General features: G+C 36.5%; 1 protein-coding gene across 43 annotated transcripts in view; it reads right to left on the bottom strand.

Moving 5' to 3' along the window:
• Positions 1-27,952, bottom strand: part of RIMS1 (regulating synaptic membrane exocytosis 1) — a 296,320-nt gene that overhangs the window by 127,508 nt on the left and 140,860 nt on the right. The window lies entirely within an intron of this gene.

Here is a 27,952-nt window from a genome sequence, read left to right as displayed (position 1 = left end):
TTAAAAACTGCAAGAATATGTGAATTGGATGGAGAAAAATATACATTCTTTAAAAATGACTCAATTTTAAAATTTCCATTAAAATTCAGTATGATACAGACCACTGGCACACAAACGTCTGGGGCAATTTACAACTATAGAAAAGATTATACAATGGAAAATGTCAGTTAATCTATTCATAAGCACTCATCAAATAGAACATAAAAGTTAAGACACAAATGAAAGAACTCCCCAAATGGGCATTAAAAACATTTTATGCCAGCAACACTGATACTAGGGACATCTGCAGTTCAGTACTATGTTATATCTTTGAAAATAATTTCTCCTTGGTCATCCTATGCCATTGCTGCTCCTTTGCCTGATGCCTATTTATGCTATGCTTGCACCGCCACACTCTAGAACTCAGTCTTTATTTGCACAAAATGACTTCACAGCAGCAGTGTTATGGAGATCTGGGAATAGGTAAGTAACATGCAAAAACTTACTAAGAGCAAAGCTTCAACATTTCAGGTTTTCTCAAAAAAAAACCCCACCAAAACTGAAAACAAAAATCCCTATACACAGAGAACACTCCATTGGTAAAAGTCATTCAAAATAACTAGTAAAACAAGAAAAGTTTAGGACATTAAAGAGAGAAAAAAACTACTTTCATAAGGAGCAAATAATAGCTTTATAGGCTTAAACTGCTTTTAAATACTTTTTAAATCATTCTTTAAAAACATGGACAACTTAAAAATAATAAGCCCCCATAAAAATACACATATACTGTATCATTATTTTTTGTACATTACTGATGTATTTCTAAAACATATTATTAAAAATGCATTTGCAGTTTTAATGTATGATTTCCTTAAGACCAACTGAGTAAAACAGAGTATACATTTGTAAAACCTTATTTCCTAAGGGAAGAATTTAAAAGTTGTATCCTAACAGCAAGGAAATGCTTTTCCTATTAACATGCTGCAGTTCAATTACTTTGCTCTTGGATGCACGTGGATTCAATAATAACTTACAAAATACAAATGTGTTGAGCTTTTTCCATAAGTCTTTTGCAGCCTTCCATCAAAATTCTAGATGGGGAGTAAAACTCTTAATAAATTCTCATTGTTTTTATATCCAAAATAAGTGTGCTTTCAAAATAAAGGGAAAGCTAACTCATACAATCAAAAATCCATTTTCTCAAAAATAATTTGTCTTCAGCAGCACTATTCATACCAAAAGCTAATGCTGGGGTACTGTGATTTCAAGTAAGATCCTGAAAAGCTGAGAATTTCTGGAAAAATACCCTTGTCCCTCTCACAAAGCCAAAACAAGCAGAAAATATGAAAGGGTCCGTTACTGTGTATGAACAGTTACGCTGATTTCCAAAGAGTCTTAAATACTGGGGATAAAATACCCCGAGATGTTTTCCCAAATCCATCCAGACCGTATTCAGAGACTACTGATATTCAGCAAAGAATGTGCTCCAGCAATTTGCTCAAATTCTTATGTGCTGGATTTGCAGGAGTTACTAAAGAAAAGAAGCAGAATCTAATGATAAGAGTCAGTCAGCCCATGTTAGGCACTTAATTGACCATTAGCAGCATGCTGCTGCTAATTAATACAGCAGTTCTATCAGATAACTAAGAAACTTAGACAAATATTTTTCAGAGGCTACATCTAAAATTACTCTGTAAACTGAATAGTCAGACTACGTCTCTCTAATTAACTCACAGAATCATAGAATGACTTGGGTTGGAAAAGACCTTAAAGATTGTTTCGTTCCAAACATATCTTCCACTAGACCAGGTTGCTCCTAACCCCATCCAACCTGGCTTTGAACACTGTCAGGGATGGGGCATCCACAACCTCTCTGGGAAATTTGTTCCAGCACCTCACTCCATTCACAGTCAAGATCTTATCAAAATATGCTCTTTTACAGTTTGAAGCCATTCTCCTGTGTCCCATCACTACAATCACTTGTAAAAAGTCCTTCTGCAGGTTTGTTGTAGTCCTCCTTTTGGTAGTGAAGAGCTACTAGAAGGTCTTGCCAGAGCCTCCTCTCCTTCAGGATGAACAAACCCAACCCTCTCAGTCTGTCTTCACAGGAGATATGCTTCCATACTCTGACCATCTGCATAGCCTTCTCTGGACTCACTCCAGCAGGTCCATGTCCTACACATGTTGGGAGCCCACACCTGGATCCAGCACTCCATGTGGTATCTCACCACAATGGAGTAGAAGGACAGAATCACCTCCCTCAACCTGCTGGCCATGCCACTTTTTAGGCAGTCCAGGATGTATTTGGCTTTCTAGGCTACAAGCTGCCAGCTCACGTTGAGCATTTAATTCACCAACACCTCCCAAGTCCTTCTCCTAAGGGCTGCTCTCAATCCATTCTCCACTCTGTCGGTACTTGGGGTCTGTTGATAAAATCCACCTCTCTCCAGTTTAGAGGCAAGAATGCCATATATGAGACAGTGTCAAATTCCTTGCACAAGTCCAGGTAGCTGATGTCACTCTTCCTTTATACTGTAACCTCATTGTAGAAGGCAACTAAATTGGGCACACATATTTGCCTTTAGTGAAGCCCTGTCGGCTGTCACCAATCACCTCCTTATTTTCCAGTTTCCTTAGCAGAGTTTCCAGGATGATCTACTCTATATTCTTGCTGGGCACGAAGGTCAGACTGACCTGTAGTTCCCAACACCTCCCTTTTTTTTTCTCTTTTTAAAAATGAGGATTATGTTTCCACTTTTTCAGGCATTAGGAACCTCACCAGACTGCCAGAACTTCACAAATATGATGGATAGTGGATTAATCACTTCATCTGTCAGTTTCTTCAGGAGTGGCAGATGCATCTCATCAGGCCTCATGGACTTGTTCACCTCCATATTCTTCAGATGGTCTCAAACCTGATCTGCTACAGTGGGCACGTTCTTGATCTCCCAGTTCCTGCCTTTGCCTGTGGCAGCCTGGGCAGTGTGGCTGGAGCACTTCTCAGTGAACACTGAGGGAAAAAGTATTTCAGTACCTCAGTCTTCTCCATATTCCAATCAGGCCTCCTCTTTCCTTCTGGGGAGAGCCCACATTTTCTCTAGTCTTCCTTTTATTGCTAACACACTGTAGCCACTTTCCTTGTTGCCCTTGATGTCCTCAGCCAGATTTAATTCTATCAGGGCTTTAGCTTTCCTAACCTGATCCCTGGCTGCTTGGACAATCCCTCTGATGAGCTGCTGTTACAGATGTGGTATATTCTATTGTTAAGTAGGAAGGTACCTCTACACCCAGGAAAAAAACATTATATCATTTTATCAGAAAAATAATTCAATGTATAAACAACATATGCTAAAATCATTCTAGTTCAAGCTGCTAACTAACCCCACTAAGAGAATATGTGAGTATCCTGCCTTGGCAAACAGCCCTTGAATTAAGATGGCAAGCAGAGAATTCGAAAGCTACCTATTGCCTATTTCTATAGAAAGCTTCACAAAAATGCTCATTATCTCTTAGTCTCAATCCAACCTATTTCAGATGATTACAGTTAAGAACTTAAATCCTTGCAGGACAAGATCTGTGTTTCACCATCTACACAGTTCCAGGACAGGCTGGCTCATGCAGTTTGTGAGAAGAATGCATCACAAGGCTGTGCAATTTAGGATTTTCTTGTGTAGTGAAAATATATAATTGCACTGGACTTTAGTTCCCTGCTAGTAAATGTCCTAAGCACTGAATATTGACATACTGTAAGACTCCAAAGTTAAAATAAAGACTTGTACACCTTAGAAGTGACAATTTATATATATAATACTCCTATTTCAGATACAAATGTGGCACATAGCTCTCAAAACTAGAACTAGCCTCTAAAATTGCTTCCTCAATTCAGTATTTATTTAGGTATTTTAATTTAATGATGAGATATAAAATTACTTTTCTCTATCTTAATTAAATTTCTGAGCAACAAAAAGAAACATTGGAAAAGGATCGACACAGCTTTATCAAGCATTAGGCTTTCAGATTTAGATAACTGACAATCTCAGCTTATTCAATACAAACTGAAAAGAAATGGTTATTCCTTACTTTTGCACTTGAAGATAAGGACATTTCATACTCCTTCTCATACAAAATAAACATGTTTTTATTTTGAAACAAACCCCTTAGTTTAGAAATCTTTTTTGAAATTGTAGTTACATTGTGAACAAAGTGATACTGATTGATATTTTCAAACAAGAAATATAGAAATAATTAGGCAAGGAAGTAGTGAACTGAAGAAATATTATGTAGATAGTTAAGGACACTAATATTAAGCTAAAATCCAGTGAAAAGGAAAATCCATTTGACTTCTCCCCTAGTTACCATGGCAAAGTTGTTCCTATACAAGAGTTTGCAAATTCATAATTATGTTTTATTTTGTAAAGGAAAGATTTGCCCATTGCTGATTATGAAGAAGTTTTTCAAGATATTGTTTTTTTGTCTGGGCATAAAGGACAATTTTCTGTGATCTGTTTAAAATTAGTTTCTTATCCAGATTTAACAAAGAATTTTTATGTCATAGATTGAGATTTGCTTTTAACTAGGTGTACAGGTTAGACATATGCTTTTTTATAATGAAGTACTGCACTTGTGTTCATTGACAGAAGAAGGTTGTTCAAAAGACAGATTTCCAAAAGACCTTCCAACACAAACACAATTGGGCCCATTTCTGTGTTTCACAAAATGGACTTCCTACCCAAATTATTTCAGTGTTGTCTTAAGGCCTTATAAATCACTGAAAGGGTTACTAATCTTGCCAATGGAAGCTTACAACCAAAAATCACAAACTATCTAGTAGTAAACAAATTGAGGAGTTTTGAATGTTCCAAAAAATTTTAACATGGACACAAGGGACATAAGGAAGTTGTTCTAAGGTTCCTGAATGTGTAGGGAATCTTCTCATTAACTCCCTCAGCCAACACTTAGTAACTTCACTCAAACACACAGTCTTCAAAAGTTCATCAACCCCTTTGCATCTATATTTTTATTTTTATCTCAGAGACCATCTAAACTGCTATTCTGAGGACGTGTGAGTCTCATTGCAAGCATGTGAGTCCAAGAATGTGTATGATTCACAGAGGGATGGTTCTCAAAAGTATATTCTGTAGGGTCATGACAAAGTGTGACAGACGTAGAGACATAAAATGTTAAGCAAGATGCATGAACTTCTATTAATCTGAAAGTTATTTTACAAGGTTGATTAAAAATATTTTCTTGAGAATACCAGAAAAATGGTTACCATCAGGGACTTAAAATCAGCAGGCAAACATTTTGATTTTGATAGTGTGGCATTTAAAGATTTAAGGAAAATTTTGCTGTCTAATTGTTGTCTCTGATTTTGCTGACTGGGATCGCTCTCTTGAGTGGAATCTAATTTTGCAGATGGATGGAAGGAGATGTCCTTCTAGAAATGTAGAGCTTCTCTGAATAAATTTATTATTTCTATTTAATTCCAATTCAATATTGACACTAACTGGTGTCAACAGTTTCATTGAATTCCTGTTTCATATAATTACCACTTTCAGTTTTGATATGATTTCTTGATAATATTTTTGTTCAGCCTATAATGAAATTTTAAAAATGTATAGCAAGTCATCTCAAAAAGACAAATGGCCTCATAATTTTGGATACGTATGTACACAGCTACATAGTACACTAAAGATCTGACAAGTCCTTAATATTTTTTCTGCTGTTTTGAAAGAATCCCCAGCACTTCAAATACACCATGCTGTTCTTCAGCACAACACTTTATTTTTTTCCCTCTGGGTCGGTTTAGTTTTTTTTCCCCTGTCTCCTGTGCACATTAAAACAATTGAGTAGGTGTTGATTGCAAAAAAAGTAATATTTCCATTTTGGTCTCCTTTGGTATTTTTCCTCTGAGAGTTAAAAAAATTCTTAAGGTTTTTTTTTTTATTTTAGTATTTGTTAAAAACTGATTTATTAACAAATTATCATTTAAAATCAAAGCTGAAAATACACTCTCCTCAAAACCCAGGCTGTTTCTATACTCCCAAATTTTAGCTAGAAATTTTCACAAGGATGAAGAAAACAGAAAAGAAAATGGCTGTAAGGCTGTAAAGCAGCACATTAGAAGTACTGTGGGGTTTTTTTGGTTTGGTTTTTTTGTTGATTTGGGGGTGGGTTTTATTGTTGTTGTTATTGTTTCTGTTTGTTTTGGGTTTTTTAATTATCATTCATGAGTATCCTCAGTTATGCTGCAGTAGAAGATAATGAGAGGTTTTGTTTCTTCAGTTCAGAGGACAATACTGCAGGGAGACTCTTTGGAGTGCACTCTGAGAGATCACTGACACTTGCAAAACAATAAGCAAAGGATCTTTGGAGCTTTGCTTCCCACCAATAGAGAGGAAATAGTTAAGAATGTGATCATGAATAAATTCATGCTCTTCAAAAAGAGAATGAAGCTGAGCAGAAAAAAAGCCAAAAACCTTCCTACAAAAAAAAAAAAAAATCCTATTGCCAAATAACCAAAGCAAAACACTCCAACCTTAAAGAAAATTAGGAAGCAGACACAACAGCAAAAGGAGTCCAGCTATCATGGAAGCATTTAAGAAATAATACCAATTTCGGAAGTAGAACCAGGCCAATTTAGAAGAGGGCGAAATGCAGTCAAAGATTGACCAACTAAATCATAAATGTTTCATTTTCTGGAAGAATCAATTGCATGTGTACCTTACAGTAAACAAGTACCAGGAAGCACACAAGACATAAGTAGAAACACAAAATAAAATGCAAACAGCAATGTATGCAAAAACAACCTAAATAATTCTGCAAATATTTAGTCCCTACTACTTAGCATCTAGTACCAAGTAGTTGCCAATCTAGAATATTATATAAAGAACTTGCTACTATTTGGCTCTATCAGCAGATGTCAAATATATTCACTTGAACCGGAGTTTTGTTTATGACCATGCCATGTTAAGAGCCACACCAGAAAAAGTGTCTAGCATAGGGTGAAAATTTATTTAGAAAATAACATTCTATACATATTCTAACCATATTTGGCTAAAACTGAAAACAAATACCCCCTGAAGTATTCATTGAGCAGACCTGTAGTATTTGTCTGGAACATACAAATAGTCAGCACTCACTCTACTTTTCCATGTAACGAAACATAATCATATTAGACTTGAAAGTGACTTGACCCCAAGGACAAAGGAATGGCTTTTTATAGTAGGCCAAAACTAGACTTCAAAGCTATTCTGACAAACTAGAAAAAAACAAACTGGAAATAGAGAATCGGGCTCAGAGTAGACAAGGAAATGGCTCTACACTCAGACCAGGATAAAGAAATGTAGAAACAGGGAGAAATCCACCAGTTGAGAGCTAGCAGTGCAGAAGATGAGATGGATGTTTTGTTGTCCATCATGGTTTGCCTTTTGGGCAGCCTTGTACTTAACCAATCCCCTGACATAAGAGCTGACCATGATGACAGCTCATTCTCTCACGTTCTGTCCTTGCAGCACACAGCTCAGTTTTCAGAGAGGAGTATTTAGGATACTGAAGTGTCATTATGGGGGAGAGATGATATACATTTAATGGACAGAGAGCTATAGATAGCCATTATAACTCTGTAGTCAGGGGGTGTGGAGCTCTGTGATTTTGAAGCATCTTTTAGATCTGCCAGGTCCATGATGTTCCAAAGGCTGGAGACATGCTGCTGATTGTCCATTGCCCACAGCACAGCCTTGAAGCACAACAACGCAGGGTGTCACTGCTCTGTATTTCTCAACCCCAATCCCATTTCACTTTCTTCATCTACTTTTGCCAAGATGTGTAGGACACCTCTGGAATGCAGTTTACAGCCATCTAAGCAGTGAAGAGCTTGAAGAAGAGACAGGGATTTAGCTTCTTTATGTACCTATAAACAACTTATTAAGTATGAGAGAGTGCAAGGCTGTGACCTTTGCCAAAGGTGTTCTCCAGTCTTATCCTTTAAACTCCATGGAGAGCGAAGGCTGACCATTGTCTTTCCCAACCTCAGCATTCTGTCTTGCTGATATTCCTGCTGCTGTTTCTGTTCCATCTTTTTGACTGACATTAAATCACATTTTCTCCAATGCATCCTTCAATATTCTGCCCTCAGTAAACTCTATTTCTCCTCTAAACTCTGTTGAAATTAAATAGATTTCTAACATATGTATCTTAAAATATAGTATCTAAAACATTATTTTCAAGAGCATAAAACCTCTTTCATGACCTATTCTATCATACATTTTTAGGATTAATTTTTCTAGGGAAAAAACTGCTTTTCAAAATCATTTTTATAGACAGTGTTATCAACTACTTAGATATAGGATTTTAAAGGTATTTGTTATTCTTAACACACTGCATAATCCCCAAGGAACTTGCAGTGATGGATCCTTCATCTCACTTTCCCTTGTGACCCTTCAGTGATTTAGCTGAGGACCTTATTTCAAATACAAAAGGGAAAAGCTGATGTCCTTCTCTGTGCAGAAAGTGCAGTGCATCAATATGATCATGCAGAAATAATGTACAAAATAACCAGAACTGTACATTTATTATAACCCATATATTATTATAACTGCATCTTATGATAAACAAACATATTTTTATTCTATGTATATGAGTTTGACGATTTTTCCCCCTAAATAATATGCAAAAAAGAAAAGTAACAGAATCACATTCCATTCTGAACTTTTTCAAGCTCCTAAGAAAAGAATAATTCAGGAGATTGAGGACTTGTCAATTGTCTTCTGCCAAAAAAATAATACACAGGAATTTTCATTTGTTTCCTGAAGTAAATTTCTAAATTCATTATCCTTGACTTCTCCAAAATGCAGAAGTCATGATGCAATAGGAATATTATTATTACTTTTCTGAAACACATTTCTATTTTGATGTGCACTTTCCAAAGACAGATTTTTAAAAGCTCATTCCATATAGCATTGCTACTGTCAAATTATATTTAACACATGAGCTTTCAAAACATAAACATAACTGAAACACATTTAAAAGCAAAATGGTTCTTTATTCCCTCTTTAAGCTGAATATATGCTACAATTAACACTTTAACATTCTGAGCATACATCTCCACTAAAACTGCACAGTTAAATAAATCTGTTTATAAAAGGATATAATTTTTTTAAAAAATATGAAATATAAAAAAAGTAATTAAAACCTCAGCACTATATAGCTCCTTATTTACCTGTCCCTGAATGCAACGTATGGAGCAGAAACTGAAGAAACCCAGCAAACATAGCAGCTTCAGCAAGAGAATGCTTAAAGCACAGCTGGCATCTAGTAGGTTGCCGAATCCAGCCTGCAACTGTAGCAAAACGGTAATGCCAGCAAAAATCCACTTCAGTGTGAAGGAGACGATCTCAAAGAAGTCATGAGGTGCTTGCGTCCTGATACTAAGCCAAATTATTCTGCAGTGTCAAACATTCAACACCAGTGACACCAAGCAGGGCTAACGAGAGCTCTTGTCAGCAAAACAAATCTCTGCAGTGTAGTGCAAGCATCGATTACTGCATTAGTTCGCTGCAATGACAGGGACTTTCAGCCTTTAGAAAGAGGTAATGGTTTTAGGAATCAGGAATCAAGGATCCTCAGGAAACAAGATGGGGGGGAAAAAGCTGCTTCCTCTCTGGATAGAACAGGAAAGAAGTTTCTTAGTGCTTTTAAGCCAACAGTAGACACAAGCTCAGGCACCTAAGTAATCAATACCACTGCTGCAGTTATTATTTATATTCAGCAGTGGTGCACCGAATAAGTGTAATCAACTGCATAGACGAAACAATTGTGTTTTGGAAATGTGGCTTTTTAAATTTATGTAAAACATCCCAAGCTGCAGATTTACTTCTAGCACACTGAAAACACAAACGGTCCTTGAGAAAAACTTACCACTTTTTACAAATTAATAGGATAATTTAATTCTTTTCATATGTAACAGATGTGGGCATGGAAACATAATTTTATATAAGAAAAATATACTCCAAATAAAAACCCCCAGGAAATAACATTTTGTATTCCAAATTACATGTTCAAGATAAAACAGAAAAAAAGAACTTGTATTTGCAAAAGCCAGATGATTAGAGAATTATAGCTAATACTATTTACTAAAGTACTTAATCCACTGTAATTGTATACAAATGATACAACAATAAAACTATTTCTGTGGCAGAGGTAACCTTCCTCTGTACAAACAGATGGTTTTCTGCAGCCTATCTACATACTGCAGGACTTCCAAAATACAATGCAGGACATCCAAAATACAAAAAACCTGCTGTTTAGAAACTAAAATGTGAGAAAGCAAAGCAAACAAAGAGGAGATTAGAAGGGATAAAATATAAATAGTAAAGCTAATGAAGGCTTACAGCTCTTTCATACTTAACAATATATGGATCTGTTAGTAATAATAAAAATAAAATTATAATCAAGTTGTTTCCCTGTAATTCTAGATCAAACCCAAGGTACTGAACACTCTCTTTCACACTCCCATGTCAGTCAACAGCAAAAGCCACAGAATATCCCTGGACACTGCTGACTTTAAGTGCCCCCAGTAGCACTCCTGTAAAAGCAGGAAGAACATACACCTGTCTAACTCTGCCTTATTCACAGACATGCCCTTGTTAGGAGATGGTTTTTTGGAGAAGAAAAGTGTCCAGTCTGTATATATTTCAAGAGACAGTGATCATCTGCTACTGACCAAGGAACATATACCCAGCTTTCTCCTAAAGCCAGAAACATTTCTTGCAAAAGAAACAAAAGACCGAGTATGTCAAGTGCCTGATGCTTTCACAGCACATCCACTGACCCTTCTGCATTCCTCCCTGAAGGATGACCTCCTCTTCTGCCAGGGCAGGCATTTAGGGTTTTGTGTCACTTTCAGAACACTGCATACCTGGGTCCTGAACATGCACCTCACCTCACCTGCACATGCTAAACAAGGCAGGGGATTTTGTCATAACAAAAATCAACAGATGAAAAATTCTTGCTTGCTACAACCTCAGAATTTGTAAATGAGACTGTACTATATAGGGCTTGCTTTCTGTCTTATTTCAAGTGCTCCTGTCATTCCCATGGCATATATGTGTCTGTGAAAAAAATAATGAACTAACCTGAACACATTTAGAAAGGTTGTTTGTGCATCATAGTGTTGTTAAAGCTCCCACTGTCTCCCATTCCCCTGTGTGATCACTCCTCCCTGCTCCTCTAGCAGGCAGTTCTTGATGCCTGTTTTACTCACTGCTATCCCTAGCCATGAGTTCTGCCCAAGTCCTGCCTAACACCCTCAGATGGCACAGGTGTCTGCAAGTATTTGCTGAAAATAAGGGAAGAGAGGAGCAACAGAAGAATGTTCTGAGGTCAGAAAGGGCATTTTGCAGAAAAGAGCAGTACCACCAACTCCAGCATGCAATGCTTATCCCTAAGGGTGGATTTCATTCCTCCTAGCCCCAGACACATCAAGCCTTGTTGGCTGCCCCCAAAGGCTCACCTGACAGCTTAAGAATAAAGTGCTAATAGTTGGTCTATTTACTTTTACACCATTAATAGCATCAAAGCATAGGAAACTAACTGTAAAACAGGATACCATTCCATTTTCCTAGTAAAAATACATAATTAAGTTGTAACACATTTTCAAACTTTGCACAGGATAGCATTGCCTTTGTAATCTCTGCAGGTTTTTACCCTTGCAAATGATTTTATTGCCACTATCTGATAGTTAGATATTGACCATCATATTTTAGCCCTTCATAATCTTCCTGCTAATAGCTGGTCTAGATCTTAACCTGTGTATGATACTTCTGCAGTTACGAAAATTTCTAAGACCACTAGAAAAGCGTGAGATTGTTTAATCTCACACAACTCTACCATTATTCAAGTTTTAAGAGAATAAATTCCAAGAATTAAACATACCGTTCAGCTTTATGCCTGGGTGAAAATGCAACTGTCCTCTAAACCAAAAATATTACAACAATTTTTTGTAAAGACGAAAGTCAGAGAATGGTCCCAAGCTTAATTCTGTAGCACAAAAAGACCAATCCAAGTAAAGAAACCCCTATGCTTAAAGTTGGAATTTAAATTAGAAAATCAGGGAAACAACAAAAAAGATCTGTGTTGCAGTCTCCAGATCTCAAAGCCAAGTTACAGTGGGGAAGATATTCTAACACATTTGCAGGAGTCTTAGATACAATATTAGGTATAGCATGTGACATTTTGCACTGTAGCCCTGTCTGATCTGCTTCAAAAGGTCCTGGCTATTGTAGGAGATGGACAGTGACTAGACAAACCACATTCCACACCTCTACAAGCAGGGAAAGAAAAATACACTGGAATGGTTATGGAACAAATCCTTCTGCAATGCAGTCCCACGCCCATGAAGGCCAACAAGGTGACTGGGAACCTCCTGCACAGCTTTACCAAGGGCAAAACTTGCCTGACCAGTATGGTTTCTGGATCTGCAGGCAAGGGGACAGCAGCAGATACTGTTTACTGTAACTGTAGCACAGCTTCCAATCAAGTGTCTCACAATATCCTTCCAGCCAAATCAGAGAGCTATGGATTGACTGGTGAGCTGTAAAGTGGGTGGAAAACTGACCTAATCACTTCATTCACGTGATGGACAAAGCACTGGAGTTTGACTGGTGGTAAATTGTTAGACACATAAAAAAGGACCAGAAGAAAGATGCATAGGGAAGAAACAAGGCTTTCCTTTGCTCTGCTAGCAGCACTACAAACCACAAAAAGCTCCATTGAGATTGTAGAAAACTTGAAGTAGTCTTTCGCTTTGCATCCAGAATTAAACTCATTAGAAAAAAACATACTTGCTTCTGATAGGCTTAAGTGCAGTGTTTAGCTATGACTGAGCTAATTAAAACACATGCAGCTAAGTACGTCTTCTCTTCAGTAAAGTATTGCCCAGAGAAGAGACTGAATGTTTTTCAGTCTCTTTTTCATATTCTTTGGCAAAAGAGTTACAGCTGCAAAGAAAATGTTTGACCATTTACCAGAGAAACACTTCTATGCATAAATACACAAATGCATAAATTCACACATTTCTGAAGAAGGGGTTACAGATTGACATAGGACCAATTGTGAAATTTTTCATAACTACTGAAGAAAACAAGAGATTAAGAATGCCTGGTGAAAAAGACAAATAGCTCCTTAAAGGAAGGTCTGCCCTTAAACACATATCAAACTTGTTAGAGCTCATCAAGTTCCTCTCCTTTCAGGCATGAGCATATTCTGTTTATATTCCTAGTCAGGTAACATAAAAATTAAAAAAGCACCAAAGGAGAAATTATGTTGCCAAATCAACAGAATAATATGCTGAAACTAATACGTTTGGTCTTTTCTTTAGCTTGGGCTAAATCAATATCATGCTGTTGTTGCTTCAGAGCTTTCAGTTCAAACCTTGATCCAAGCCAATCAATTCAAAGTGAAAGTGAATTGACTTGCATCCATCTGAATAACACCATGTAAAAGAACACACTGGGAGCAGGCTGTGGTGTGCCTCCCACTGGCATCCCATGGCTTGACCACATTGTTCCTGGAGGTCCTCTGGGGAAGCTTTACAGAACATCACCCACCATTTTGCAGCAGACTGGCAGACAGAAGAGCATTTCTGCACAACCAAATGACAGGAATCCCTTCAAGCACACAAATCTGAAAGAGCCAGTAAGGAAACACCGTGCTATTTATGGCTTTTGTAAACAGCATTACAAGTGCTGCCACTGATGTTTCATTTCCTCTGCCTCCACCTGGGATTGACTCAATTGTTCTTGACTCCTCTGAGGAAGATGATTGTGACAGTGAAACTGGAAAGAGACAAAATGAACACTCACCCTAGAAAACCTAGGCTGGGCTTTCAATTCCATAGGTGCAGTGGCTGAGATCTTTGCTATCCAACCTTTGTGATTCAGTAATTTTGCAATGCATTTATCTTAGTTACCTTATCTACTAAAAAAAGTCAACAACTCCTAAGATACATCATTTTGATAACTGCCCTTGACTGAGGAAAATCTACTGACAATCAAGAGAGAACATCAGTGCAAGTCTAACAGTGCAACCACTGTCAGATTTACAGATTTGTGGACTTCCTCTGACATCATAGGATAATGAATTGACCTCTGTGTATAAGGAGATTTTGTGAAGTATTCTTCTTCCTGACAATGGTAGTAAGTAACATATTAACTGGATATGCTGGATAGCATTTTTCAGAGCCAAAGGTCATCTTAAACAAACCCTAATTCAAGCAATTTGTTCAGATATCCAATTGCTAAGCGAAGCCAGACGTTTTCAGTTAAATGGTGACAAATCTGCAGGCACTGACGTTACAATTCACTGATCAATGGCATCAAAATATTATTTTTGTTCCCAACTTTAACTACTGTTTCTAGTTTTTGTGCTACTATCTTCACAGAGCTAGATTTTCCCCAATTCCCATGCCCCACAGCACAGTGGATGTGGAAGATCCATATCCCGAGTCCCTTCCTTGCCTGATGCCGGGTAAGCTGGTTTGAAGGGCTGCTATGTCAGCACCACTTTTGACAGCCATGCTCAAGTACAGGCTTGAACTGACAGAACCAAATGCCTGCAATCTATTCAGCCTGTAGGAAGAGGCTGCAGGCATCCACCTGCACTTGAGTTTTCCTGCCAAGAGAAGTCGAGCAAAACGCATTCCATTCAAACCCAGACTACAGCAAAAATAGGAGCATCAACCTTAGGTGACAATGTCATTACAGCTTATTTAATCCAGCCACATAACCTTACAAAAATTCCTTAAAACATTTTTTTCTCCCTTCAAAAACTCTCCACGCTCATTAAAAAGTAAAAAACCAAAATATTACACATGTTCTGAACTAATTCCTGTACGGGCTGTGATTGAAAGGTTATACAGCCATGGGTGATAGATATTTGTGTATTACTATTTTTTTCTGTTTCTGTATTTCAGGATAATTTTGACCATTTAACTCACATTATTTTATTTTATTTTCCTTACTGCCTAAGTGGATGTAGATATGGTTTAATTTCTGAATCCTTCTACAATTCAGATTCTGCCCAGATCCCTTAATTCTAGAAAATGTCAGGTTTAAAACTAGAAATTAAAGGAGCAGTGCCATATGTACTGACCATTCCAAAAGGAACCTCTGTTAAGCAGCATTTTCTATTACTTTAAAATGTTATATACCATCCAGACAAACAAAAAAAAATTGCTAAAACAACACATCTAAATGCAGGGTTTAACGGTGACCATGCTGTTTAAGCATTGTCAGAAAATTCTTTCCTAATCCTTATAAAAATTTTCTAGGGCAAAGTAAGATTAGGTCAACAATAGCACAGATAACTGATGTTATGATGGCAACATGCCTAAAATTCATATCAATATTTGTTGCAGCTTTTTTTTAAGGGAAACTATGATGATATATTAGAATTTTTAAGGTTTTTTTTTGAAGGGAAGTCAAAATGTAAATGGTACATTTGTTTAAGAAAAAAAACAACTGCTCACTGGAAAAATTAAATGTCTTCCTAAGTGTTTCAGTGATTTGTAGGAATAGTCATTCCCTAAGACTTTCTTAGCAGGGATCTTTAAAATTTGGTAACAAGAACAGATTAACCAACTTGTTTCATAACTGATTTCAGAGCAACCTTTCTGTGGAAAAAAGCCAGCAGCAGCACAACTGGATTTATTCCCAAACATTCCGTTCCAGTTCCATTCATAGGGGACTGCTTTGCCCTTCCCAAAACATTGTCTGCTTCAAGAGAGTGACAACTCCCCTACTGGCAAATCCATAATGCCTCTCCCATGGGAGATAACTGAACCTACCTGGGTACACTGATAAGGTTCAGCATGTTACAGAAAAATTGGTGGAAACAGCAAACACCAGAATGTTTTGAGAACCTACATCCATTTAAAATTGTATTTCTGAGTTCCTTTGTAAGGTCCTATTTTATCTGTAAGTGCATGTCACTTTTATACTGTGTTTTAAGTAAAAACTGAGCCTGTAGAGAATACATAATTCCTAGGCATACCATGTATTTTGATATAAACTGACACTAATTTGCTGTGGTAGTGCTCTGGAGCACGACAGGCAAGAGCTGGTGTTACACTTCTGAATGACCCAGGACTTGGCAGAGTTGAAAGAAACGTGGCTATCACTAGCCCTGAGCTCATGACGCTGGTTAGTATTCACTGCCAGAGCAGAAGTTTTCGCTCACCTCGTAATTCAGCTGAGAGCTGTATGAAGTGCATGTGGGTTAAAGAGAGTCACCTGGGGAGCACAGGTGACATGAGCTTCCTGCTCTGCAAAGCTGTGTGTCACTCCTACCCAAAACTGACAGGACACCAGTGCCAGGATCTAAAATTCCCACCTCAGAGGCAGGAGCAAGGCTGAGGCACTTCAAGGACTGTATCCAGCTGCTTCAGAATGACATTTCCTCTCTTGAGACACCTGCTGATGATCTTTAATGCAGAACATTCTGACTTTCAAAGACATGACAAAGGGAAAGAATAAAACAAAAATCTGCAGGATATTACATTCACATATAGCTCTATTCCCTGCCTCTGGGATAATGCCCTGTTAATTACATATCATGATCCTTGAAGTATTTAACTGGAACAGACTCACTGGAGTGCCTTCTAACAGCACACACACATTCTATTTCATATAAATATATGTATCCACAAACTTGTACACCTCCCAGAAAAATCTTGTCTTAGTAATGCTATGAAACTACAGTAAAACAAAGAATATGAAAACATTCCTTCTTATAGATTATTGTATAATTTCCTTTTGTTCCTGAAGCCACTTGACTGTAGCATTCCTGAAGCAGAAAATGTGGTTTCCCTAAACAACTGTTTCTTATGCATTAGAAAATTAGGTTGGAAGGATAATTTGGGTAAGTAGGAATAGAATATGCAGCTTTACCAAGATTTCTTTAGCACAAACACAGTCACGTGTAAATGTGTAACTCTGAACCTCCCAAATATTGAAAATCTGGCTTGTGATTCTCAAACAAGAGTAAAGAAGAGTACCTTTCCCTTGTTATGTTTTGTGGTTTTTTCCCCGAGGATAGGACTCAATTCAAGAAATGAATAATTGCTTCCATAGAGCCATTCGTGTCAGTGTAATTTCTATATGCAGAATATGTCCCAGACATCACTATTAACACTAGAGCTACAGGAAAATGTAAATCTGACTATGGAAAAAAATGCACATGCAGATAAGATCTGAAAAAGGTTTTTAAATTACTGGTTCAAGTAGTAAAGTGTGCCTGCATTCCCAGATTCTCTTTGTGCTGAGAGAGAAACTGTTGCACAGAGGCTAATAAAAAAAGTGAGATTTGACTGCTCCATCTGGTGGCTCATTAAGCACAATTTTAATGCTTTAAGAACATGTGGCCTTATGGTTTAAAAAGGGCCACATCTGGAGTTTTTGTTTTCTCTGAGCAACAGGGCAAAATAAATTCTTAGAACCTAATTATTTTAATAGCATGGCATAAAAATGTGGAAATATTTACCTACTTTTAGAACATAACTATATTAAACTTTGATATATTTTTATTTTATATTTTTATTTTTAAAATATAAATTTTATCAATTTTATAAATATTTTTCTATTTATTAGCTGATTTATGCTTTTTAGTTAATAAATGTTATAAAAACCAGCAAAGTTATACAAATTGTTCCTTTGAATTTATAGCAAGTTACATTTATATTTGAGTTTACATTTCCAATGAAAAGGTACCAATGTTTTCAGTAAAACAACAAAATTAATAACAAGCCAACCATTAAAACATATGCACTACTGACTTGTTACTACAAGAAGCAAATTTCAAAGCTCATGTCTTATTCAGCAAGTGACTTCGATTTGCAACTGACAACTTCTAAGCAGATCTAGAGCACAGAATTTAGAAGAAAAAAGAAATCTGTGCCCTTAAGTCTACACCAATTTATTCCATGAAAATTCTAAACAATTCTGAGAACTTGGGTTCTTTAGAAAACTAGTAAAATAACATGACAAGTTCCTTTAAATAGAATTCCAACAATCATTTCGAGTATAGCTAACTAGAATTGAAGCCCATATTGCAGAGGAAAGAATTACAAAATTGAGGACTAGGTTACAAATACTGGAATTTTAAATTCTAGAAATTAATGTGTACATGTTGCTGCACCTCTGAAAACATTTTGTCTTGAATTACACACGCCTGAGAGGTAGTCAAGGAACATAAAATAGAGGGAGAGTGATTTTTTACACAGGCAGATAATGGTAGGATAAGGAGGAATAGTTTCCAACCAGAAGAGATTTAGATTAGATGTTAAAAAGAAATTCTTTACTCAGTGGGTAGTGAGGCACTGGAACAGGCTGCCAGAGAAGTTGTGGATCCGCCATCCCTTGAGGTTCAAGGGCAGTTTGAATGGGATATTGAGCAACCTGGTGGAGTGGGTGGATCCCTGTCCATGGCAGATGATCTTTAAGGTCCCTTCCAACCCAAGCCGTTCTATGAATAAAACCATTTTACTTATTCCTCTACCACACATAGTTCCCACAACTAATATCATACAAATTAAGCTAGGACCTGATGTGCCATCAAAACCTCTGTGTAGTGGAATTTCAATACATCCTTAAATTCTCTGCAGATCTGCATTGAAAATTGCAAAATAATCTCATGCTAATTATGGCCCAAATGAACCATACAATACATATTTCTCAATTTACTCAATGGAGCAAGTTAGACTTGGTCCAGTTTGTACATAAGGTACAGCAAAGACACAGATGACAAAGTAAAGAATACTGACATTTTCTATCTTTAAATAAAAAATGTCATGAGGGGGAGGAAGAAAATGTAGAAAGAAATTATTCTAAATACAATGTTTTATTAGCAGTTCCCACACGGCTTAAAAGAATGTGTAATAAAATATTTAATTTTAAGGGTCTAAAACAATTCTGATGTGAGCATGCATTTACTGCATAGCATCACAGTATTTCCAAGACATCCACTCTCCTACAAAAGAAGTTTGAAGTTGTTTAACAATTAGAAAGCTCTTAATATACAATTTTAGCAGTCAGTCAAGGGTATATGCTGAGGATCTCAGGCATAAGAGAGAGGTATTTTTAAGATGTTAGACATGTACAAATGCAGAGATTTAAAGTGCTGGAATACCTAAAAAAGTAACAAATTCAACTGTCAACATCTGGAGCTGCAGGGTATCTACAGAGGGAGCAGTGAACTGACAAACAGCATGTTGGACCAGCAGAATGTAGGTCCTGGCTGTTTTCTACATGCCTAACCCAACCAATAATCACTGTTGTATATTACACTTTGCACATGTCGTGCTTGCAAACTTTCTATTCTCACAGCAAACTTATGGAGGAAAGACAAAAACACCTATCAAACTGAAAATAGGACTGTAAAACTCTGCCCTGTCCTTACATTTCTTCAAGCTGAATGGTGAAAGAAAACTGTCTCCCTTTAAACTAAACCCTTATAAGACTCTTTTTTTTGGACCAGAAAACAAACATGATAAGTTGTCAAAATCATTACTTTAAGGTCTTAAAAATAGTGAGATGGGGGTGTAGAAAATGAAAAGAGCAGAAAGGTCCAATGCACACAAGTATCACGCTGTTGTATCTTTTAGAGGTGACGCCATCAGTAAAACAAACAAATTAACAAAGTCAAAACAAAGCCCCACAACTACATTTCTAAATGGCCCACAAAACCAAAATAGCCAAAAACAAACTGAAAAGACACCAGCCCAAAGGATGAAAAAGGCTGTAAGGTCTGAAAAAATGAAAGGAAGAGTTTCACCATATTTATAAGCATAGAAATATACATACATTAATCACTTTGATACCTGACAAGAAAACCAAACAGGCAAATAAAAGGGTAATTTAGCCAATTAGTAGCAAATTATTATGTAGTGAAAACAGGCATCTAGGCTCATAGAGGCAACCTGCAGCTGTCTATGAGAGAATGCAAGCATGTCAGAGGACACCAGAACGTAACCTGAAATTCTGCAGGATGCAGAATATATGGACCAAAAAGGTACTTAGCAATAATACATCCTTGCACTAAACAAACATTCTAATCTATTATCATCAAGGCAAGCTGGAGTCTCAGTCATGCACCGAAATCTCATAAATTTAGGCAATGTACAATCATAAAAAGAAAATCTGGACGCCAATGAACTTACAATTTAAATGCAAGGCAATAAAACAGCAGACAAATAAATATAGAACAAGTGACTACAGCTTATACCATTGTGTTAGCCAGTGCCAAATGGGTTGTCATTCACAGCGTGCCTTTAGAGTAATCCCTGGAACAGCTGTGCCCTGGTCCAGCTAGCACTCTGTTTACTACCAGGTAGGACACAGGCCAAGAATAAACCCTAAATGATGGCTTCCATACACTCTTCTCTTGAGGACTTTGAGAATGTACCACAATTCATTACTTGGCCAAAAAAGTCAAAGAATGGCCCTTTCATCTGCTAGTCAGTAAATATCACCAATGGGATGGGCCTGTTTCAAACCATAGCACATGTTCTGCTTGGCATCACAGGAGAAATGGAGATAAGAATCAGCTTAAGAGATTACAAAGCATAGATCGGGAGTCCCTGATTTTGAAGCTCACATGTTGTACAGAGAGAAAGAAGGAACAAAAAAATCACCAGAAGACTATAAAAATGCATGAGCAAATATGGGAAAACAGTGTTCAGAGGGACATTCAAAATGGACAAGAACAGGATGAAACCATGCATATTTATTCAAAGGAAACACAGGCATCTCATAATTATTAACCTTCTTTCTGACACAATCAAGTTTTTCCTAGAGCTGTTTATCAGTATACTGATTTTAGAAAACTCATATAGACCAGCCTATCTACTCAAAGCAATGTTTAAAGAAAGAAACTGGAAGGGTTCCTGTGTATTACAGCAGCTGTGTTATTGTACACTAAAAAATATATGGAAAGTTATAAGAAAAATATTAGCACAAAGTACTAACCAATAATACTCAGTACCTCACAGTATAACCCTATGTTTGGATTCAACAGGATGATCAGAATGAATACACTAAGAGAAGGACACAGAATAAACATCTTCAGAAAATAACAGAATCAGATGCTTGTTTGTTCCTAGTTAACTCTATAATTAACCAAAATTAAAACCAATAACAATGCACATATTATTCTACAAGCCAGTAATTCATTTACCTTTTTCTTTCATAGGCTTTCATTTTGCACCCAAAGTGGGACAGATTTCCCATACGGGTGGAAGAATGCAAAGGTTTGGATTTCAGTTCCAAGACCACAACTCATCCTTCGATACACTGCACAGACCATCCAGTTACGCAGCTTTAACAAACTCAGTTGGGTTCATCTTTCACATTTCACCTTTTTCTCTAAGTTCTCAGATCAAAAGAGTTACAGTAAACACTAAGCTCACATAACTGTTATGGTATACAAAAAATAAATGCATATAAAAAATACTGAGTAGCAGAAGTGTAGGAAAGAATCGACCTCTGGCTATAACCCCATGCCATGTGTCAAGTTACTGAGTTTTAAGTCCAGCTAACTTCATAGAAGTACTTTGAAAAGCATTGCTCAGCAGCTAAAATTAGGGCAAATTTTTCAAAAGCTTTTTTATCTCCTTCTTCAACACTTAAAAAGTGCTCCATGACCCAGAGCTCATGTTCACATTCTCATGCCTGCTACCTGGAATGGCTTCTGTATGGAAAAAACTGACTGCTGAATGTTCTTGAGAATTGATCTTTCACGGAGAAGCCTATAGAGCTCCTGGGTTTCTCTACAAGTTCAAACACTCTCATAGCTCCTGAAAGTAGAGGTACCCTGATGTCAAACATTAAGTGTTTTTGAAGATTCCAATCCAACCATGCTTCAGTATCTGCCCTCCTGTAACGAAAATAATCACCTTACTACTGGAAAAATTCCTATCAGGACAAATTTGTAGCTTTTTCATTAATTACCTGTGTGGAAGAAAAGTAAGCGACAAAGAACAAACAACTAATAAAATCATGAACTTTTGAAAAATCAAGCAACCCAGATGATAGGGCATATTAATAGTAAAGAAACATAAGGTCTTGCCAACTGAGATAGATATGAAAGAAATCTAGACTTGATGGTTTGTGCCATCATCTTGGTAAGTCAAAAGGTGCATTTCTTTTTTCCTTTTCCAAAATCAGATTATGATGTAAATTTTTACTGGAAATGGTTCACAGGCTGCCAAAAAAAAAAAAAAAAAAAAAAGGTACAGATAGGGATACAGTGAATTTAGTCCCAGGTGTTCCCAACTTAGCTCAGATCCTGCCTCAGGAACAGCAGCAGCACTTCTAACAAAGAGCAATCTCAGTGCAGGCTCTGAAGAAAAATATTTTTATTATCAGGAATCCTCCATTTCAGCTGAGTAAGAAATTATGATTACAGTTTTCCTTAACTTTGTTTTCTTTTTTCACTCCCACTTCTTTTCTAAACTATTCAACACAATCCATCCCACCTTTCCTGATTTATCATGTTTTACAGTCCTTGGTGATACTTTGCTCTTTCCTCTGAACTTCCTCTGGCATGCTCATAACCTTCTTAAGGTAAACTAGAAAAAGAGCTGTATTAGGATTTTAGAGGAAAATTCAGCCACATATCTTCATGACATCCTCATTTATATTGTTACATATTTCTCTGAAATGCAGGATATCTCTAAAACAATTTAACTTTTTTCCCCCACTCATGTTCAGCTCTTCTCATTTTTATATGCATGTACTTTAAGTAATTTCATATACACAGACCAGATTTATTATTGCCCAACTCTAATTCAATAAGCACTTATTTACAGCTCCACAAGAACTGTAAATAATTTCAGCTGCTCAAAAGCACTGAATACGGATAGCATTGAATAATGCTAGCAATGAACAAATCTCTGAAGTTAGAGTAATTTTAAATTATATTTCCATTAAAATCTGAATCAGACGTAGGTCTAAATTACTGCAAAAGGACTAGAAGATAAATTTGAACTAATTTCTAAAAACCAGCAATCTTCCTAGGAGAAAGTATTTCTTTTACACTAAGTAAAATATTCTTTTTATTTTATTTTACACTAAGTTAAATCTCAGCCACACTTTTAAACAAATTCTGCTCCGGTTTTAAAACTCCATGCCCAACTCTCCAAACAGATGTTAAAATATGCTAGCAGATGTTACAGTACAATTTGCCTTGCCTACACTCCAGACTGAAAATATCTCAGACAAAAAGTTTAACTAAAAACATTTCAAACCAGTCTCCTCTTCTCTACAGCCCTTTGCTGATGTTTTCTTTTGGCTCTTTTATAGGCCCTACTGCATGTGTGTGGTTTCCCTCTTAGCCCCCAAGCTACTTTCCATGTCAACAATGCTTACAGAGCTTGGAACAAATCACTGGGGCAAGGATATAATTTATTCTCTCCTTCCTCTGGGAGCACCCCCAAGCACAAGTACCAAAAGGGACACTCAAAACACCAGAAAAGGATGGAGGAAGGGGCCAGATCCTTTCCTCCTGGAGCTGAGCCAGCACTGAAGTATTTGTCAGCAAACCACAGCATCCCTTTCTGCTCCTAACCTCCACATCCTCTCCTCCTGCTCACAACCCCCTGCCTCACACCTGGTAATAAACCAAGAAAACGGCAAGATCTCTGCCCATAACATTTTCTAACCAGAAATTAATGTTGTAAGAATTAAATTAAATTAAATTGGGTTGCCTTGTTCCTCACAGTACTGTGAGAAAGGCGTTATGAATGAAACAATCCTGCCTTCACTGAAAGAAAACAGAAAACCATTTCAATTTCTTTTCCAAAGAAGGCACCAGTTCTGTCGTCCTCTTCTCACTCCCAAATAAATGCATTAGCAAGTATACAGAGTGAGTTTTATTTAGGTTTTCAATGTTTTACTACCAAGTTGTGAGTATTAGTCATAATTTCAAGCCTAAAGTGCATGAACAAAATACGCATGTAGGCAAATATGGACAATAAGTATGCAAAATGTAAAATCATTAGCACATTTATTTACATAACAGTACTGGAGCTTTACCTCCTCCACATTGCTCCAATTTCCAACAATACTTTATCTTCCAGTTACAAAGCTTGCATGACAAATTCTGAAGTATCTCTTGTATCCATCAATGGATATAGTAACCTTTATACAATCTCATCTGGACACTAAGTTCTACACAAATTCTTATTTTTCAACTTCAAAGAAAATACTTTTTCTCAAACTTATGCCAAATACAATTTGCATTCTTCACTGGATGGCAGCAGACAGAAGCTGTTACTTTTAAAATGAGGTCTCTATTTAATTTTTAATAGTCTGGTTTATGTTATTCTAGCCTGTCTTTAAAGCAAGTATTAATGAAATTTATGCCTTCTATAAGGATTCCTTTCACCTTGCCAGGACTTCAGTGGAAACACAGTCCACCTATTGTTCAACTATTAGAGATTTCAGAAAAATGAGTTCTACAGGCTCTATTGATAATAGAGTGAAAATTATTATCAGCAATCTGTAGTGTCCTGTAAAGGGTGTAGATAATTTGATAAAAATTTGGGATGACACTCATCAATTTTTTTTTTTGGACACAATAAAGTGCTCTTTTTCTAGATTTACTCCAACATGGAAACAATTTGACACAAATCTTTGGATTCTCCACCAAAGCAGTAAAATCCCAGTGGATTTCAAAAGACATTTATTTTTTGGAAAGAAATCTTCCAGTACTTGTGCATATTTTTTGAATAATTTTGAAGAAATACATATTAAATGATTACAGTAAATAGCAGGGGCTGTACTAGCTAGATTAGGTTGCTTTTTTGAAGGCTTTTTGGGTTCAGAAGAGAGGATAATGCAATACTAATCTCTTTCTAGGAAATGCAAATGTTAAAAAATAACATTTGCACAGTATCTGCTTTATATGACATTTTTGGCTATTGATTTTCAATACAGTCTTATCCACTCTACCGGTACTGTATCTTTCTCGGTGGCATCATTTGCTTTTAATCATCTCTGTAAGCTGTTTCTCACAGAAACTTCTATTTTATTTATTCAACATAGAACTGAAAATAGTGCATCTTTATTATTTAGCTGCAGATCATTTCATATTGGCACTCACCAAATGCAAACATTGCTTTTAAGATCTTGGGGTTTTTTATAGGACCATTCAAAGTTTCTAACTCCATTTATATTACTTTGGCACCAGGTTTCTGACTGAGCTGACATTTAGATAAGAGAGGATGGATTCCAGACCCTCCTGGGCTTATAAAGTAAAGCACTATAAACTTTGAACCTGTGCAGTATATCTCCCAAGTTACAAGCAAAGATCTGAAGAAATTCTGGTGAAATTCAGTTTGTAACAATGCTGCTAAATTGCAAAGAATGGGATTATGATCAGGGTTATAATAGCAGCATTTTAAAATTATTTACATATATATATATATATAAATATATATATTTCTTTAAAACTAAATACTTTTATTGTAGCATATATTTTTAAAGTACTGGGGGATTTCTAAAATATTTTCTTAGGTAATAAAATCTCCTGCCTTTCCATCTATTTTTATTAAATACTCCAGAGTATTTCAAGTACTGATGAAAATGTAACTGCAAAAATAATAGGATACTTTACTATCAAAAATGCTTCTGCTTTCTCATTTCTATTCACATTTCCTATCTCTTTTTTATGGGCTATACACTTCTATCTTTTAAGGCTTTCCATTTACAATCCTTGTTATGGAAAAGTTATATCAAAAATCAGGCAAAAAAAAAATAATGGCTAAATATCATAGCTATTAAATTAATAAATATACCTCTGTAATTAATGCATTGAATACCCCTCCACACACACACACACACACACACACACACACACACACACACATATTTATGCTGCCAGTTAGATACAAAGTCCCAAGGAATGCTCAACAACATAAATCATACATGTGGAGGTCAGTGGTCAGACAGGTCCCTAACATAATCCCATGAATAATTTTTATTCAAATACAGTGAGGCAGCACCCTGATATGATACTAACCATGGTCTCCACTCTGTAAAGAGGGACCCTAAACATGTGTCTAGGAGGTAACCAAGAACTTGATTCAGTCATTGAGAACATAAGCCTTTAGCAACATTCAAAATTCTCTGGAATTCATAACACTAAAGGAAAAAAAATCAAGCCTTAATGTTTTGACAGTACACTGGGAAATTGGTCAAAAGCTGAGATCAATGTCATGAGCCTGAAAGCAGCTAATAACACCAACTACATCAATGTCATTATATCAGTAACTTTCAGCCTGGACTTGACTTACATAACAACAACCTTTCAGTTTATAATAACCTACACTGATTATGGGAAATTCTGTCTACTTCATAAGTAATCTCAAACTGATAAACATAATGAAAGCAAAAAAGATGGAAAAGAAAGGCTGTATTACTGACTTCTACTACCAACAGCTGGAGTCAGGGAAAATTACACAAATCCAAATGTCAGCTTAAAACATTGCCACAAAATAAGGGAAAGAGATGTGTTGTTTTAGAAAGACAGAATAGTTGAGACTGGAAGGGACCTCTGTAAGTTCCTAGTTCAAATACTCTCCCTCAAAAGTTGTGCTAGCAGAGCAGATTGCTCAGGGCCTTCTCCATTTGGGTTTTGAGTATGTCCAAGGATGGAGACTGTACAAATCTCTGTGTGATACATTTCAGTATTTGACAAAATTCAGTCAAATAAGTAAGATTTTTTTTTTTAATGTTTGAGTGGAATCTAGAATAAGGTTTCAGAGTATGATCACCATTCCTTCTTAAAAATGAGCAGAAAAGCAAGTTTCCATATTTTGAATGGCAAAGCTCATGCTTAGAAAGTTAAAATGAGCAGTTAATCAGATGGGATAGGAGAGAAATCTGCTATCTTTGCTATGTATTCCTGGAGCTTTAGGTGATGCCAGGAGACCACAACATCAGATAAAGACAGACAGACAGGTTAGCATAAATGAATCACAGACGTGTCAGGAAACAGTGCCAGGAACTAAAAGGCAATGCAGACAAGCCTTTGGCATTTTCAGTATGAATACCAGCAAGAAACTTTCAAGGTACAAACACAGATAGTTAAAGTAAGGAGCTAAAAGCTACTTCCAAAGACACACTAAGCTTTCATCTCACTGTACTGTCACATAGAGACAAAGCAGGATTATAAGACTGTTGCTAAATTCTATCACAGTCTTTTCTGACAATGCTTATTTTATCTGCTTACAGTCCCTAAATTTAATTAACTTCTTCAGCCAGAAGAAAGGCTTTGTTTAAAAGCACACAGTGTACTACAACTTACTCCTTGCTGCTGAGTGTTAGCATCAACAGATGAAAACAAACTGAAATAAAAGACTTTAAACATACTTCTTAGCTCGAGAGAACATTCATCTAGACAACAACTTTGTCAATTCTCATTTCTTTTCTACATAACACTCCCTTTGCCCCATATCTACTTGTCCTCAGTAACAATGAATTCTGGCAGATTTTTGATATTTTATTAAATGTAGTAAAATTTGCATATCTTATGATGCTTTATAATGGTCTCCTCTGATTGTTACAGAAGTCACTTTTAATTTCAATCCATCCACAGAAAACTGTTCTACATACAGACAAAAGAATGAAGAAATGACCAAAGTAGTACAGATATCATCAAGAGAGTAGACTAAAACAGTTGAATTCTGTCCCTTCCAGGTGAAAGAGGGAGGAGAATCAAAAAGAAACTCAACAGCTGATGCTACCTGTAACCACCTCAACTAAGAATGCAAGAGGAAACATTGTAAAGCACATGTAATCAGGTATGAAACACTTCTCAATTGGCAAAAAAAAAGAAAGGCAAAGGGGAAAAGTGTATAATTAAAAAGAGAAGAAGAGAGAGAAAAATACAGATTTTTTTTTTGCCCCAAATCATGGCC

This window comes from Anomalospiza imberbis, chromosome 3 (assembly GCF_031753505.1).
Source record: "Anomalospiza imberbis isolate Cuckoo-Finch-1a 21T00152 chromosome 3, ASM3175350v1, whole genome shotgun sequence".
In the NCBI taxonomy this organism is placed as follows: domain Eukaryota; kingdom Metazoa; phylum Chordata; class Aves; order Passeriformes; family Viduidae; genus Anomalospiza; species Anomalospiza imberbis.
Note: the sequence above shows the minus strand (reverse complement) of the source record. Positions and strands in the feature narration are given on the sequence as shown.